We start from the raw sequence: 14,112 nt of genomic DNA on the forward strand, positions 1-14,112 counted from the left end.
AGAAAGGAAGAAACTATAACTCAGTAATTGACTTCTTTACCATTACCAAGCTGCAACCTGCTGCACTTTTTGTTAAATATTTTATTATCTAAATGGTAATACCATTTGATAGTAAGTAGATTTGATGCAAAGTTGTTTGAAAACAAAAAATCACCTTTATTTCTTTATAATTTTTCCATTATACTTTGTTCCTAGTTAGATTAACCTTTATTTCTATATAATTTGTTTCTATTATAATTTGTTCCTAGTTAAATTAACCTTTTTTTTTTTTTAAGAAGAGGAAGTGATTAGAAAGCTGTTATGTTGGAAGCTGAAAGATTTTACCTATCTGTATTCTGTTAGGAGGAGAGCAGATTATTGGGAAAACATTATTTGTTAGGTTGTGTTTTTCAAATTGGAAGATTTTCTATCACATTAAAGTTTAATATTCTCTTCAGAAATTCTGAATTCTTTATGAATTAACCAATTGTGAATCTTTACCTGGACTTTCATAATTATCTCCCAAATTAAAAAAAACAACACATGATGCCTCTCATTTGTCGTTACCTGGAATGGCTCTTGCTGACTAGAATTCCATTGGAAATTCACCCCTCACACACCTTATTTCTCTTTGTAAAACCATTTTCTAACCTCTGGCTCAATAAAGGCTTTGGATGAATCTTGAAATACTCCTATCCTGATTCAGTCAATCATATAGTAGGCAAGTCAGAAAAAGAAAAAAATGTCAAACTTGAGATAGTAAGAATAAGATGTGATTGGGAAAATGGTAACAAATAGCAGGTGCTATCAATATCATACAGCCCGTATATGTTTTCTTTCCTGGTGGTGTGTGTTGGAGAACATGCACAGTCACAAATTCAACTACTTTTGTTATGTGATCACTGTATAAGTTGTAATTTTCATCTTTTACCACTGGATGGTGCTTTTGCATTGGTTTCTGCAAACTTTCTAAAAGAATAGGAATCATTTGAAAATTTATAAAGGAAAATGAAATTAAGATAGTGGTATAGTTGGTCATATAGATAGGAGAATTAAAACTGGTGAAACATAGAAGTCATTTGAGACTACTATGTAATTTAATTATTTTTAAAAAGATAAATCCTTGTATATGAAATGGTGAAGAGCTATATTCCTGACTGTAATTTTCTAATATTTTTAATCTACCTTAGAAACATTTTAGATGTTTTGATTTTTTTAGGTGGTTCTATAATTTAAATTATATCTACATAGCTAAACTACAGTTTCTTAATTTGTAATGTTAGAAAAAATACACCCAGCTCACGCAGGCTTTTAAAATTGTCCTTGATGATCATTTTGTCTTTTTCTCTTACCCAGTAGCCATTTATATTCCTTTCATTGAAGCATTTTATTTCACAAATATTATATTAAAAAATTTTTTTTGTTAATTACCAAATGACTTTGATAGTTATTGTGCTTGAATTGATTACTTAGGTCTGTAGAGTTTATTTGGGATTGTAATAAGGTTGTGGAGATCCCAATTCAAGGAAATAAAATCTCATGTAATAAAGCATGTACTTATATTTTAAAAGGCAAAGTAAAAGTAAGTACACTCTCTAGAACTTCAGCATCTCAAAAACACCTTTCTCTGTGTCGTTCTTTCTCCAATCTTATTTGCATTATTTCCTTTTCTGCATTATTTCAATCATTCCTTGAATGATTATATGAAAACAAAATTATAGAAACAAGCCATCTTAAATTAGTCCTCCTTGTAATCTGCTGTTCACAAGCTATTTGACAGTTTTTGAGGTATGGATTTAGAGGCTGATGTGACCCAGCAAGTTTAAATTCTCAACAGTTCTACATTCAGTGCCCAGCTGTTCTAGGTTCCCTGGAGCTGTGGGTTAAATGGCTTTGGCTTCGCAGGTTTGCTTCTTAACAATGAGTCTTCACCTCGGCAGTGTTTATGTTTTGTTCCTAACTCTTATTATTTATTGGAATGTGAACTTCTGTCATTCAACCTATCTAGGACTTATTTTTCTTACCTGTAGTGATTGAGTTTAACAAATCGTGACTAAAGAGTAATGTTACTCAGAAAAAAACAAATATGTAGACTTACGAAGGGAAGAATAAATTACCCATTATCCTGCCACTGATTTAACTGATCTATTACTGTTGCTTTAAAAAAAACAAACCCTTTTGATCTTCATTATTAACATAATTAGAATTACATTGTGTATGGTGTTGTGTTCCACTTAACATTTTTATGAGTATTGTCCCATGTTTTAAAATTTTAGTTTTAAATATTCAATTTCATTTTATGTTATATGGTATCTTTTAAATCATTTAATTGTTCAACATTTAGGTTGTTTCTAATGTTTTGTTATTAATGGTGCTTCAATAAAATCTTAATAATATAAATATTTGTAGGCCTCACATTATTTCCTTATATCTACATCCTTGCAAGTAGAAATGCTAGTTTGAAAACTTTGAAAGATTATCAGCGCTATTGACAGTGGTTGGCAAACTTTTTTCCCCCCAGAAAACTCCCAGTTTCATTGCTTTCACCATCCGTTGTGGCCTCTGGCTTAGACTTTGCAGCAGCCTACTATTTTTTCTCTGTCTCAGTATCACTTCAAGGTCATCCTTCATACTACATCCACAATGAGGCCTCTACGATACAAATCTAATTATGGCACTTCTTAATTTAGTTGCTTCCCCATCATTCTGCAGGTGAAAATGTACATACTTTAATGGGGTATTCAAGGCCCTTCATGATTTTGCCCCCGTCTAATTTTCCAGCCTTATTTTGTGCAGTCCTGCTATATATTTTGTGGATAAGGGTAAGCATTCTAGGCAGAGAGAACAGCATATACAAAGGCACAGCTGCATGAAATGACGTGGTATATTTGAATCGCAACAAGTCCATTTATATATATGAAACTTCAAGACAAAGTAGTGGTGGGTATCTTCAGGAATGTCATTTAATAAACTTTCGTTGACTAAATAAAAGGAAGCAAATAACATTTTGTCTGTGATTTGGAAAAGTAACGGGTGGTATAGAAAATTGTTAATCGGACTCTTGGTTACAAACGACAGAAATCAAAACTTAAAGTGGCGTAAACGCAAAAGGACATTTATTGGCCAGGTGACTGGAATGTTCTGCAGAGCTAGATGCAGGACTTGGTGACAGTGGATTCTCCACCAGCCCCCGCCCCGCAGCCCTTTTTAAACTTTGCCCTTTTTTTCCTCCTACAGACAGTTTAGCTTATATAGTTCTTATAATCCCAAAAGAAAAGAGAGTATCTTTCCTGGTAGCCTTGGCAGGAAAGTACAGTCCTGAGGAAGACTTTGATCGTATGTTCTCCCCTGAACTACACATGTGGCTAAGAGCGGGTAGGCGGTACTCTGGCCAGTCCTGGGTCTCTTGTATATGTCTGGACCAGATGTACTCCATAAAGGAAGGGGTTCTTGTGAAGGAACCTATGTCTGCCACAAGGACGGATCGAGCTAGAGAAAGAAGAGTCAAGAGTTGAGCGACCAGTTTGGAGGTGGTTTTGATAAATGAGGGCTGAAGTGGATCTGAACTGGTCACTATGAGGGAAGAAAGAGTTCAGGAAGATTTTTGTTAAAATGCCTAGAACTTAGTAACTAACTAGAAATGGGAGATGAAGTAAGGAAAGGCTTCAGGATAATTATTTTTGTGTTTTGGGTTACTGTGTATATGGTAATGCCATTACTATTAACCAACCTGAGAATTTCAGAGAAAGAATACTTTTGGGGTGCACTAGAGATGATAAGTTGAATTTTGACATGCTGAGTCTGAGATAATATGGAATATGCAAATAAAATGGCCCACTGAGCATTTGGAAGTTGCTTCTGAAGATTAGCACTGGAAACAAAGACTTGGAAGTATCACATAGGTAATGGCAAATATTATAGAAATAGATGAGATTGTCCAGGAAGAGATTGTAGAACAGGAGGGAAAGAGAGGAAGCTGAAAGGAAAGCCAATATTTAAGTATAGGTAGTGGAAGACAAGCCAAGCGAAAGGGGCCAAAAAGGAAGGTTTGGAAAAATAGGTGAAATTTTCATGGAAGTTTAGTAAAGATCGTTGGTATCCAGTATTGTAGAGTAGTTAAGAAAAATGAAGATTTTGCAGTAGGTTACCATTTGTGACCTTAGAGCAATTTCAGTTGAGTGGTGAGCACGGAAGTCTGAGTGCAGTAGGGTGAGACAAGTAGAAAATGGAGTGGTAGCTTGTTAGGGAGGCAGAGAGGTTTTCTGTAGGCCAAGAGGAAGGAACAGAGACAGCTGTGAGGGGTAAATCAACGTGATATAGGAAAGGAATCGGAATTGACAAAGTAAGGTCTGTAAGAAGATGGAAATATTTTTGAATAAACTTTCTATATCCTCTGTGACTCCAAGCTCTTCCCATCAGACTGCAGTCATTGAAGTTCGGTATCTGGCATATAAAAAAGTGCTTCCTAAATGACTACTGAATGAATAAAAGATCAGAGGGAAGAAATTGAAAATACACCTATGTTTGGAGGTAAACCCCAAGGAAATTGAAGGAATTCATCTTTGTTGTCCTCTTCCTCTCTCAGGTAGAATGCTAAGAAGTAATGTCTCCCCACCTTACCGTAAAGCGTTGTTGTGAGGAACCAGTGTGAGAATAGATGTGAAAGCATTCTTAAACTAGGAAGTACACGTACAAATGGAAGGATGTAATACTTTTCATTTCTGGCATCTTAATTTAGAAAGGGACTTCAAATCAGATGATGATTTGGTTTTCACCAACTCAGAAAACCATATGCTGCTTTAACAACTGCTAATTTAACTTCCGTTAGGTGTGTGGTGTGTGGGAAGAGCCAGGCTTTGGAGACAGTTGGGCCTGGATTAGAATCCAGTTTTCTCCACTTAGCCATGTGATTTCCAGTGTTTGATCTGTCCAGCCCAGATTTTTATCTGTGAAGTCGCAATTAAAAACCACTTTTCAGGCATGTTGTTGCACTGAGTACACATAAAGTGCAGAGAACCATCATAGGAATTCAGGTTAGCTGCGATGTTCTTCCCTGCCACTTATGAGCAGCCAACCCTGTTCCATCTTCTGATAAAATAATGCTAGATAAAAATACTATCTTATATTCACCAGATTTTGTCATCCTGCGTGTTATTATTCATTGATCTCTAGAACTCAAAATACCTTCAGCTTCATTGATAGTTACGGTTTTTAGATCCACACTCATCCTGGGTACTGTCTTTGAATGTGTTTTAATCTCAGTATTCTAGATGTGATTGGACTTGTGTCTGGTCATTAACCTTACTTTTCCTAGAGGAGAAAAATGAGATTAATAGGAAACATTTTTGACATAAAGGTTTGTTTTAATTGGTCAAAATTAAAGTAATTTTACTATTTCATAATCTAAAGTACACTACTCTCTTTTCTCCATGGAATTTTTCAAATGATTGCCTTTACTCTGTTTTATTACTGATGTCTGGGGTTTTTTTTCCCCCTTTTAAAAAATAAGTGTCTGGAATCCTCAAAGTATTCTTCAGTACTAGTGTGTTGTAATTAATTCATAGGTGGAAATTAAACTATTGAAATAAAATGCCGAGATTTCAGTTTTCTGTGTGGTAGATAGCATACTGTGGCTGTGTTTGAATGCCCACCTCTATCCTACATGACTTGGAGAAATCCCTACTAGTGTATAAACTAGTCGTGGGAATCTTACTCTGCCCACTAGTGATTTGTTTAGGAGGGAGCGTGTGAGCCAAGTCTGGTCACATGTCGGGGAAAGTCAGCTTAGGAAGCTTCTAGGAAAGTCTTCCCTGCACGTAAGAAGGAAGCTCTCCTTGTGCTGCACAGCATGTGGGTCTGATGTGATGCCTGGAAGGACAGCAGCTGGCTCGTGACTGTGCAGGGAATTAGCCGAATGCCCATGCGGAATCTGACAGACGGAAAAGCTGGAAGGAGCCGAGGTGTCCTGTATTGAAGAACTGCATCAGTCACCTTAAGGCCACCTTATTTCACTTCTTGTTATTTATGATGATAAGTGTCTTTCTTGTTTAAGCCAGTTGAATGTAACATACTATTTTATTTTAGCTTAGAATAGCCCTAATGTTAAAGAACAAACATGTTTGATAGTCAGTTGTGCAGATAAGTAGACACTTTGTGGAAGCCCATTAAGGTGTAACGATGAGCCTCATAATTTTAAGATAACGTTAGAATTATATTGGGGTCAAAAGTTTCATAGGTGTTCTCCCAATATTGGATGTTCTGATTGTGAACAAAACAGACTAGAAAAATTCTATAATACAATAACATATAGTAGGTTTAACTACCCAGTTAGTCAAGAATTAGCTAGTTATCATTTGTGACAGGGCCTCTTTTTTCCACGTAAGTTAAAAATTCACTACATCTAAAGGAATTGACGTTGTTTTACTCTGAAGTAACATTAAGTTACAAGCCTTGCTTTTTGCAAGCTTATCAAGAGCATGAAAACCTATTTATGCAAACAAATTCCTTGCCTGAAACACTAAAAATACCCTTTTCTTCTTTCAACAATAGAAGCTGCTTTATACAATTTTAGATAGCACACTTTAATAAAGGGAACTGAAGAATACGAAAAATGTTCTAAACTATCTGAGTCATCACTTGGATTTAAAATAGTCACGTTCAGTATTTTTGTCTCCATCCTTCTACGGTTTAGAAAGATGTGAATCATTTTCTTGAGTATTTCCCAAACGATAACTACTTTGAAATGGAATTGGCATATTGCAGTCTCAGTTTGTGTGTGAAATGACTAGTGTACACTTCAGCTACTGATCTTACTGCACTTGTGGGAATTCCTTGGATGTCTCCTGTAATTATTGCTTATAAAGTAAATATTGGGTAACCATAACAACTTATTTTTAAATTGAAAATTTTCACCCATCAGCTTTTAAAGTTAGAAACTTGATATTATATTTACTACAGTGTCACCAGATTGCAGAAACCAGAATGAATTGCAAATCACTTTTCTTCAGTCTTTTTAAAAGAGAGGCAGAAATTCAATCTGTTTAAAATAAAAACATTATACTTTGTTAATTTTAATACTGGGCATCCGTTGTCTTTGATACAGTTGCTGAAAGATTGCTAATTATGTAAAAATAATAATGTAATTATATTTCAGAATATGTTTATCCTGGGCCTGGTGGCACATAAGTGATATGCCAGAGATGCTGGTAGTTAACATAAATCCCAGCCAGGTATTAGTAATAAGAGACAGATTAAATAGGGTATTTGACAGTATCACAACTTAAAAAACTTTTAATTCAGTCTGACCTTTAGTCCAGTCTGAATGATGAATACTTTTGCTTAATTTCTAACTACTTTTTGAGGTAATCAAAAATTTGAAGAAAATATGGGGCGCTGGATGGCTCAGTTGGTTAGAGCACGAGCTCTGAACAACAGAGTTGCCAGTTCGATTCCCGCATGGGCCAGTGAGCTGCGTCCTCCACAACTAGATTAAAGACAACGACTTGGAGCTGATGGGCCCTGGAGAAACACACAGTTCCCCAATATTCCCCAATTAAAAAAAAAATTAAAATTAAAATTGTAAAAAAAAGCATTTGAAGAAAATAATCTAACTTTAAAAATATTGCTTAAATACAGTATTACATACTTGATAAGAGAATAGTTCCCCACCCCACCCCCACTTCCTTAGTTTGGGCACATTGGATATATTTTAGAAAACTATCTGTATTACATTTGGCTTAACATTTTTTGCTTACATACTTTTCAGAGGAAATAATTATTTCTCTCAAGACTCCAGTCTGAAACAGACATTTGAATATGGATTTACATCTTAAGTTCTCATATGTAACTCTTGAACCTACACACTTCCTAAAAAGCCTATTCCATCTCCTGTGTTAACTGAAGCTCAGTGTTTTCATAAGTACATGCTTCTCTCGAGGTCTTCTCAAGTGGTAACTTCGCTTACAGCCAGTATATCTTGGGAGAGAGATGGAGAGAGATGGAGAGAGATGGAGAGAGAGAGAGAGAGAGAGAGAGAGAGAGAGAGAGAGAGAGAATTGGGAGGAGGCAGGGAGCAGTCAGCATTTTTCTAGTCCTCCATTATAGCTGTTAAAATTTTACTGGTCTCCCTACCAATAAAACCCTCCCTTCTTTGGAGGCACACACCATTTGGCTAGGTGAGCCTTGTGTTTCTTTGTATATTGTGTGTCAAATCTCAGTCCTCAGTTCTACATCTGGATCATAGTTGTCTCAGTTGTCTAGGTGATTACGTTTCTTTGTGGCTGACATTTTGAGCAGCACAATTTATAGTTTAACAGCCGCAACACCAGAGCCTTTTGGCTCTAACCACATAATCCAGTGACCACATCCTCCAACTTGTCTCATGTACTGAAGCTACCTTCACGTCTATGTTTTTGGTATCCAGCCTAGACCCCACAACTCATTACTTTCAACTGCCAAATGCTCCTACTCCTTTTCAACTTTATTCTTTCTCTTCCACTTACTAACTTAGCTAAATCAATCCTTCCCCACTGTTTCTTAGGACAAAGATTCTTTCTTCATACCTCAAGTTAATTTTTCCTGCATCCATTTGATCTTCATTCATCCACTATTCTTTTCAGTTCTTTCCAGTTATTGTTACCCCCTTTTTGGACAAAGTAATGTCTTTCGATCCATGAACACAGGCTATCTTTCCATATATTAAGTCATTTTTAATTTCTCATATCTATGTTTTGTAATTTTCAATTTACAAGTCTTTTACCTTCTTAAGTTTATTGCTAAGTATTTTATGGTCTATGATGCTATTTTATGAGATTTTTTTTCAGATAGTTCATTCTTAGTGTATAGAAACAATTGATTTTTGTTGATCTTTTTATCCTGCACCTTTATTGAATTTATTAATTAGTTCTAACACTGTGTGTGTGTGTGTGTGTGTGTGTGTGTGTGTGTGTGTGTGGGTGTGTGGGTGTGTGTAGTCTTACAGGTTTTCTGCATAAGATGTAAGCTGCAGAGAGAAATACTTTTACTTCTTCCTTTCTGATTTGAATGCCATTTATTTATTTTTCTTGTCTAATTGATCTGGCCAGGAATTCTAGTGCTATGTTAAAAAATAGTGAGAACATACTTGCCATGTTCTTGATCTTAGAGGAAAAGCTTTCAGCCTTTCACCATTGAATTTGTGGACTTTTTATATATGGCCTGTATTGTGTTACAGTTTCCTTCTATTTCTGGGGTGTTGCAAGTTTTTATCATGAAAGAGTGTTACACTATGTCAGATGTTTTCTCCGTATCTACTGAGATGATCATGTGACTTTTTTAATCCTTTACTTTGTTAATGTCTTGTGTCACATTCATTGAATTTTGTATGATGAATCATGATTGTATGCCGGGAATAAATCCCACTTGGTCATGGTGCATGATCCTTTTAATGTGCTGTTGAGTTTGGTTTGCTAGTATTTTGTTGAAGATTTTTGCCTCTATGTTCATTTTCTTGTAGTGTCTTTATCTGGCTTTGGATCAGGATAATGATGGCTTCATCAAGTTAGTTTGCAAGTGTTCCTTTCTCTTCAGTTTTTTGGAAGAGTTTGAGAAGGATTGGCATTAATTCTTTAAATGTTTTGTAGAATTCACTAGTAAAGCCATCTGGTCCTGGGCGTTTCTTTGTTGGAAAGTTTTTGATAACTGATTCACTCTCCTTACTAGTTACAGGTCTGCTCAGATTTTCTATTCATGAGTCAGTCTTGGTAGGTTGCATCTTTCTAGGAATTTACCCATTTATTCTAGGTTGCCCAATTTGTTGGGGTATAATTTTTCATAGTAGTCTTTTATGATCCTTTTTTCCCCTTTGGCATCATTTCTGATTTTATTTATTTGAGTTCTCTTTTTCTTAGTTTCGCTAAAAGTTTGTCCAAAAACCGTTATCTTAAAAAAAAAAAAAACACAAAAAACCCAAATCTTAGTTTTGATTTTTTTTCTATTCTCTAGTTCGGTTGTTTCTGCTTTAATCTGTATTATTTCTTTCTTTCTGCTAACTTTGGGTTTAGTTTGTTCTTTTTCTAATTCCTTGAATTATAAAGTTAGGTTTTTTGAGATCTTCCTTTTATAATGTAGGTGTTTATTACCATAAATTATCCTCTTAGTACTGCTTTTTTGATATATATCCTATAAATTTTGGTATGTTGTATTTTCATTTTTGTCTCAAATTATTTTCTAGTTTCTCTCTTGATGTCTTGTTTCATCCATTGGTTGTTCAAGAGTGTATTGTTTAATTTCCACATATTTACTAATTTTCTAGTGTTTCTTTTGCTGTGGATTACTAGCTTCATTCCAGTGGGGTCAGAAAAGATACTTGGTATGATTTCATTCTTCTTAAATTTGTTCGAATTTATTTTGTGACCTGAGATGTTATCTGTCTTGGAGATTGTTCTGTGTGTGCTTGAGAAGAATGTATATTGTACTGCTGTTTGGTGGAATCTTTTGTGTCTATCTGTTAGGTTCATTTGGTGTACAGTGTTGTGGAAACTCACTGTTTCGTTGTTGATTTTTCTTTCCGGATGTTCTATTCATTATTGAAAGTAGGATATTGAAGTCAGCTACTATTATTGTATTGCTGTCTTATTTCTCCTTTCAATTCTGCCAGTGTTTACTTTATATATTTAGGTGCTGTAATGTTGGGTGCATATATGTATAGTTGTTACAACTTCTGATGAATTGATCCTTTTGTTATTGTATAATGTGCTTTTTTTGTCTCTTGTGACAATTTTTGACTTACAGTCCGTTTTGTTTGATACAAGTTTAGCCACCCCTGCTCTCTTTATGTTGTTACTATTTGCACGGAATATCTTTTTACATCCCTTCACTTTCAACCTAGGTGTGTCCTTAAATCTAAAATGAATTTCTTGTTGACATCATATAGTTGGGTCTTGTTTTTTTTTTAAATCTGTTCAGCCACTCTCTGTCTTTTGGGTGCTTAATTTAATCTATTTACATTTCAGTAATTATTGATAGGGAAGGAGTCACTATTGCCATTTTGTTTATTTTTTTCTTTCAATCTTATAGTTCTTTTGTCTCGCTTTTCCTGTCTTTTTCTTTCATTGATTTTTGTATAGATAAGCTTTGATTCCTTTTTCTTTAGTGTTTCTTCTATTGGTATTTGTTTGTGGTAACCATGGGGCGTACATAAAGCATCTTACTACTAGAACTATGTATTTTATGCTAATAACTTTAATCTAATAACTTTAATCTTGTTAAAAAGTCACACTTTTACTTCTCTCCCCCCTACACTGTCAGGTAATTCATATATCTTCCTTTCATTTGGGTGGGTAAATGGAGCTTTATCTTATTCTTTTGTTTGGATCATGTTTCCTAATTTCTTCATTTTCCTTAACTTTTTGTGTTGGTATCTATACAACAGAAAAACAGCCACTTCACCCTTTCTTCGTGGACTGGCCTAACACAGGGGAAGGCCCTAACCAGTTAGCCTGGCCGTAGATTCTGGGGCCCTCTCAAACCTTTGCATTAGTCCAGACCACCATCTTTGTTCTTAGAACATCCGAGGCATCGATAGTATGTTAAATCTCATCAGCACTCTGACACAGTGGAGACAGAAGCCAGTTCCTCTGACAGTCCCTGGAAGAGTTGGAAATGTTGGACATATGCTCTAAGTGTTGCCCTCCCCAGGGAGAAAGAAGCTGGGGTCTGGGGTTTTGCCATTGCTTGTTCTGTGCTGAGCTGGGGATGGGGGCACTATGCCAAGTCCTTGCATGCTAGTCTAAACCACTGTCTTGTTCTCAGTGGCCCCCACACATCTACAGTGTGTCAGGCCTCCTCGCGCTCTGAGACAGGTGAGACAGAAGCCAGTGCTTTGGGCAGCCTACAGAAAAGTTGGGCTATTGGATGTGTGGTCTAGCTCTTTCTCTCCCCGGGGAAAAGCTGGGATCTGCTTGCTCTGCACTGAGTTGGGGTGGGGGTGCTACAGTGAGTGCCTCCATGGTGGACCAAACCCACTTCTTAGTCTCAGCCGCCTCCAGGTGTCTAGGGTCAGTTGAATCTTGTCGACACAATGAGACAGGCAAGACAGAAGCCAGTACCTCGTGTAGACCTCTACAACTAGAATACTAGACGTATGGTCCAGTTCATTATTGCCTCCTGAAGGAGAAGCTTGTTACTGGGGCTTTCTTGCCAATTGTATGGCGCTGTGACACAGATAGGGATTCTAGCAAAAGGGTGTTTCATATTTTACTGCAGCCTTCAGTGTGGCTGGTTTTACACACTCCAGGGGTGTAGTCTCTTGGCTAGTTTCTAGGTTTTTCACAAAGGGAATTGGTCTGTGTATTGTTGATGAATCAGTTTGTCCATAGGCTTGAAAATGAAGTTCTTTAGCCTTCAGCATGTTTATCTCAATCTTTGCTTTTTTTCCTTTAACGCTTTTTCGGCCAAATATTGCCCAAATTATTCTTTCCTTACAGCCAAACTTGATTGAAAAACCTAATCTATGGTCACTGCCACCACTTTTGGTACCTCCCTTTCAGGAATCAGAAAAGAGACATAAACTCATAAAGTGTTAGAACTACAAACAACTTTAACAATCAATCAGTTTTACTTTCTTCAACAGTAAAATGAAGAGACCAAAGGAAATGAAGTAATGTGCTGACAGGTAGCCAACTTTTGTTAACTTCAACTTACGAAATTTCTGTGGAACCTTAACATTTGTGAAGAGGCCTCTGATAATGAAGAAAATGGCCCCTGTGAAGTTTACTATATTTCATAAGAAAATATGTTGTTGCCTTCATGCCAGAGTTAATATTGTGATACAGTTAGAGAGCTCTATATGTGTTTTGAAGTAAGAAGACAAAGAAAAAAAGAGCGAGAACTAGTGAGCCATTCAAGTTATGACAGAAATATCTAGAAGTCAACTAAGCCATTAGCTTCTGATGTTATTTTACTGTAGAACAGTCTAACAGTTTATAATTGATATTATTGACTCTGAGCCACCCTAAAAATATGAACTGTATTCTTTTTCGTAAGACAGTAGTGTGGGTAGCATATTTTAGGCTTCTGTCTAAGACAGTTCAACTGTTAAAATGTTAGTCTGTGTGCGTATGTCTAAGCCAGTGTTGTGCACTATGCTAGTCACTAGCTAAGTAGGGCTAGCTAATGTAACTCAGGAAATGAAGTCTTAATTGTGTTTAATTTTAATTAGTTTAAATTTTAAAATAACGAGCACCTGTATCTACATCCTCAACTAGATTTTATGAACTCATAAACTAAATTTTAAGAAATTTAAACAAAAATAGACATAGTTATTGGAAAACTTAAGTATGTTTGAAACAACTTGAGCACATGTATTTATGTCCTCAAAACTCTTTATATTGATTACAAGCTGAAATAAAAATATTTTGAATGTACAGTTGACTTTTGAACAACAGTGTGGGTCCATTTACATGCTATCTTCTATTTTTCAGTAAGTAAGTCATCCCTCTGTATCCCTGGGTTTTGTATCCATGGATTTAACCAACCATGGATAAAAAAGTTTTTTCGATCTGTAGTTGGGAATCTGTGGATGCAGAGAGCTGACTGTATCCATTGTTCTATGTCATTTTATATAAGGGACTTGAACATCGAACTTTTGGTATCCACAGGGAGTCCTGGAACAACCCCCTACAGATACTGAGGGACAATTGAAGTTTCTGGGGAGTCAAAGTTATACTCGGATTTTCAACTATGTGCACAGGGTTGGTACACTTAACCCCGCATTGTTCAATGGCCAGCTGTATTTGATTATATAAAATATTGTTACAGTTAATTGTACCGTTTAAAAATGTTTCAGGGGTGGCCAGTCAGCTCAGTTGGTTAGAGCGCGGTGCTCTTAACAATAAGGTTGCCGGTTTGATCCCCACATGGGCCACTGTGAGCTGAGCCCTCCACAAGTAGATTGAAACAACTACTTGGCTTGGAGCTGATGGGTCCTGGAAAAACACACTTAAAAAGAAAAAAGTTACCATTTTAAAATGTATTTGCTAGAGAATTTAAAATTATATATGTGGCTTATGTTATACTTCTGTTAGATGGCACTTGCCTACACTTTGGGTAGTTAAACAATTATTCTTGTATTATAAATAGTTTTAGTGTTTCAAC

General features: G+C 36.0%; 1 protein-coding gene across 5 annotated transcripts in view; it reads left to right on the top strand.

Moving 5' to 3' along the window:
* ANKRD28 (ankyrin repeat domain 28) overlaps positions 1-14,112 on the top strand; it is a 151,600-nt gene that overhangs the window by 36,011 nt on the left and 101,477 nt on the right. The window lies entirely within an intron of this gene.

This window comes from Rhinolophus ferrumequinum, chromosome 17, assembly GCF_004115265.2.
Source record: "Rhinolophus ferrumequinum isolate MPI-CBG mRhiFer1 chromosome 17, mRhiFer1_v1.p, whole genome shotgun sequence".
Taxonomy (NCBI): Eukaryota; Metazoa; Chordata; class Mammalia; order Chiroptera; family Rhinolophidae; genus Rhinolophus; species Rhinolophus ferrumequinum.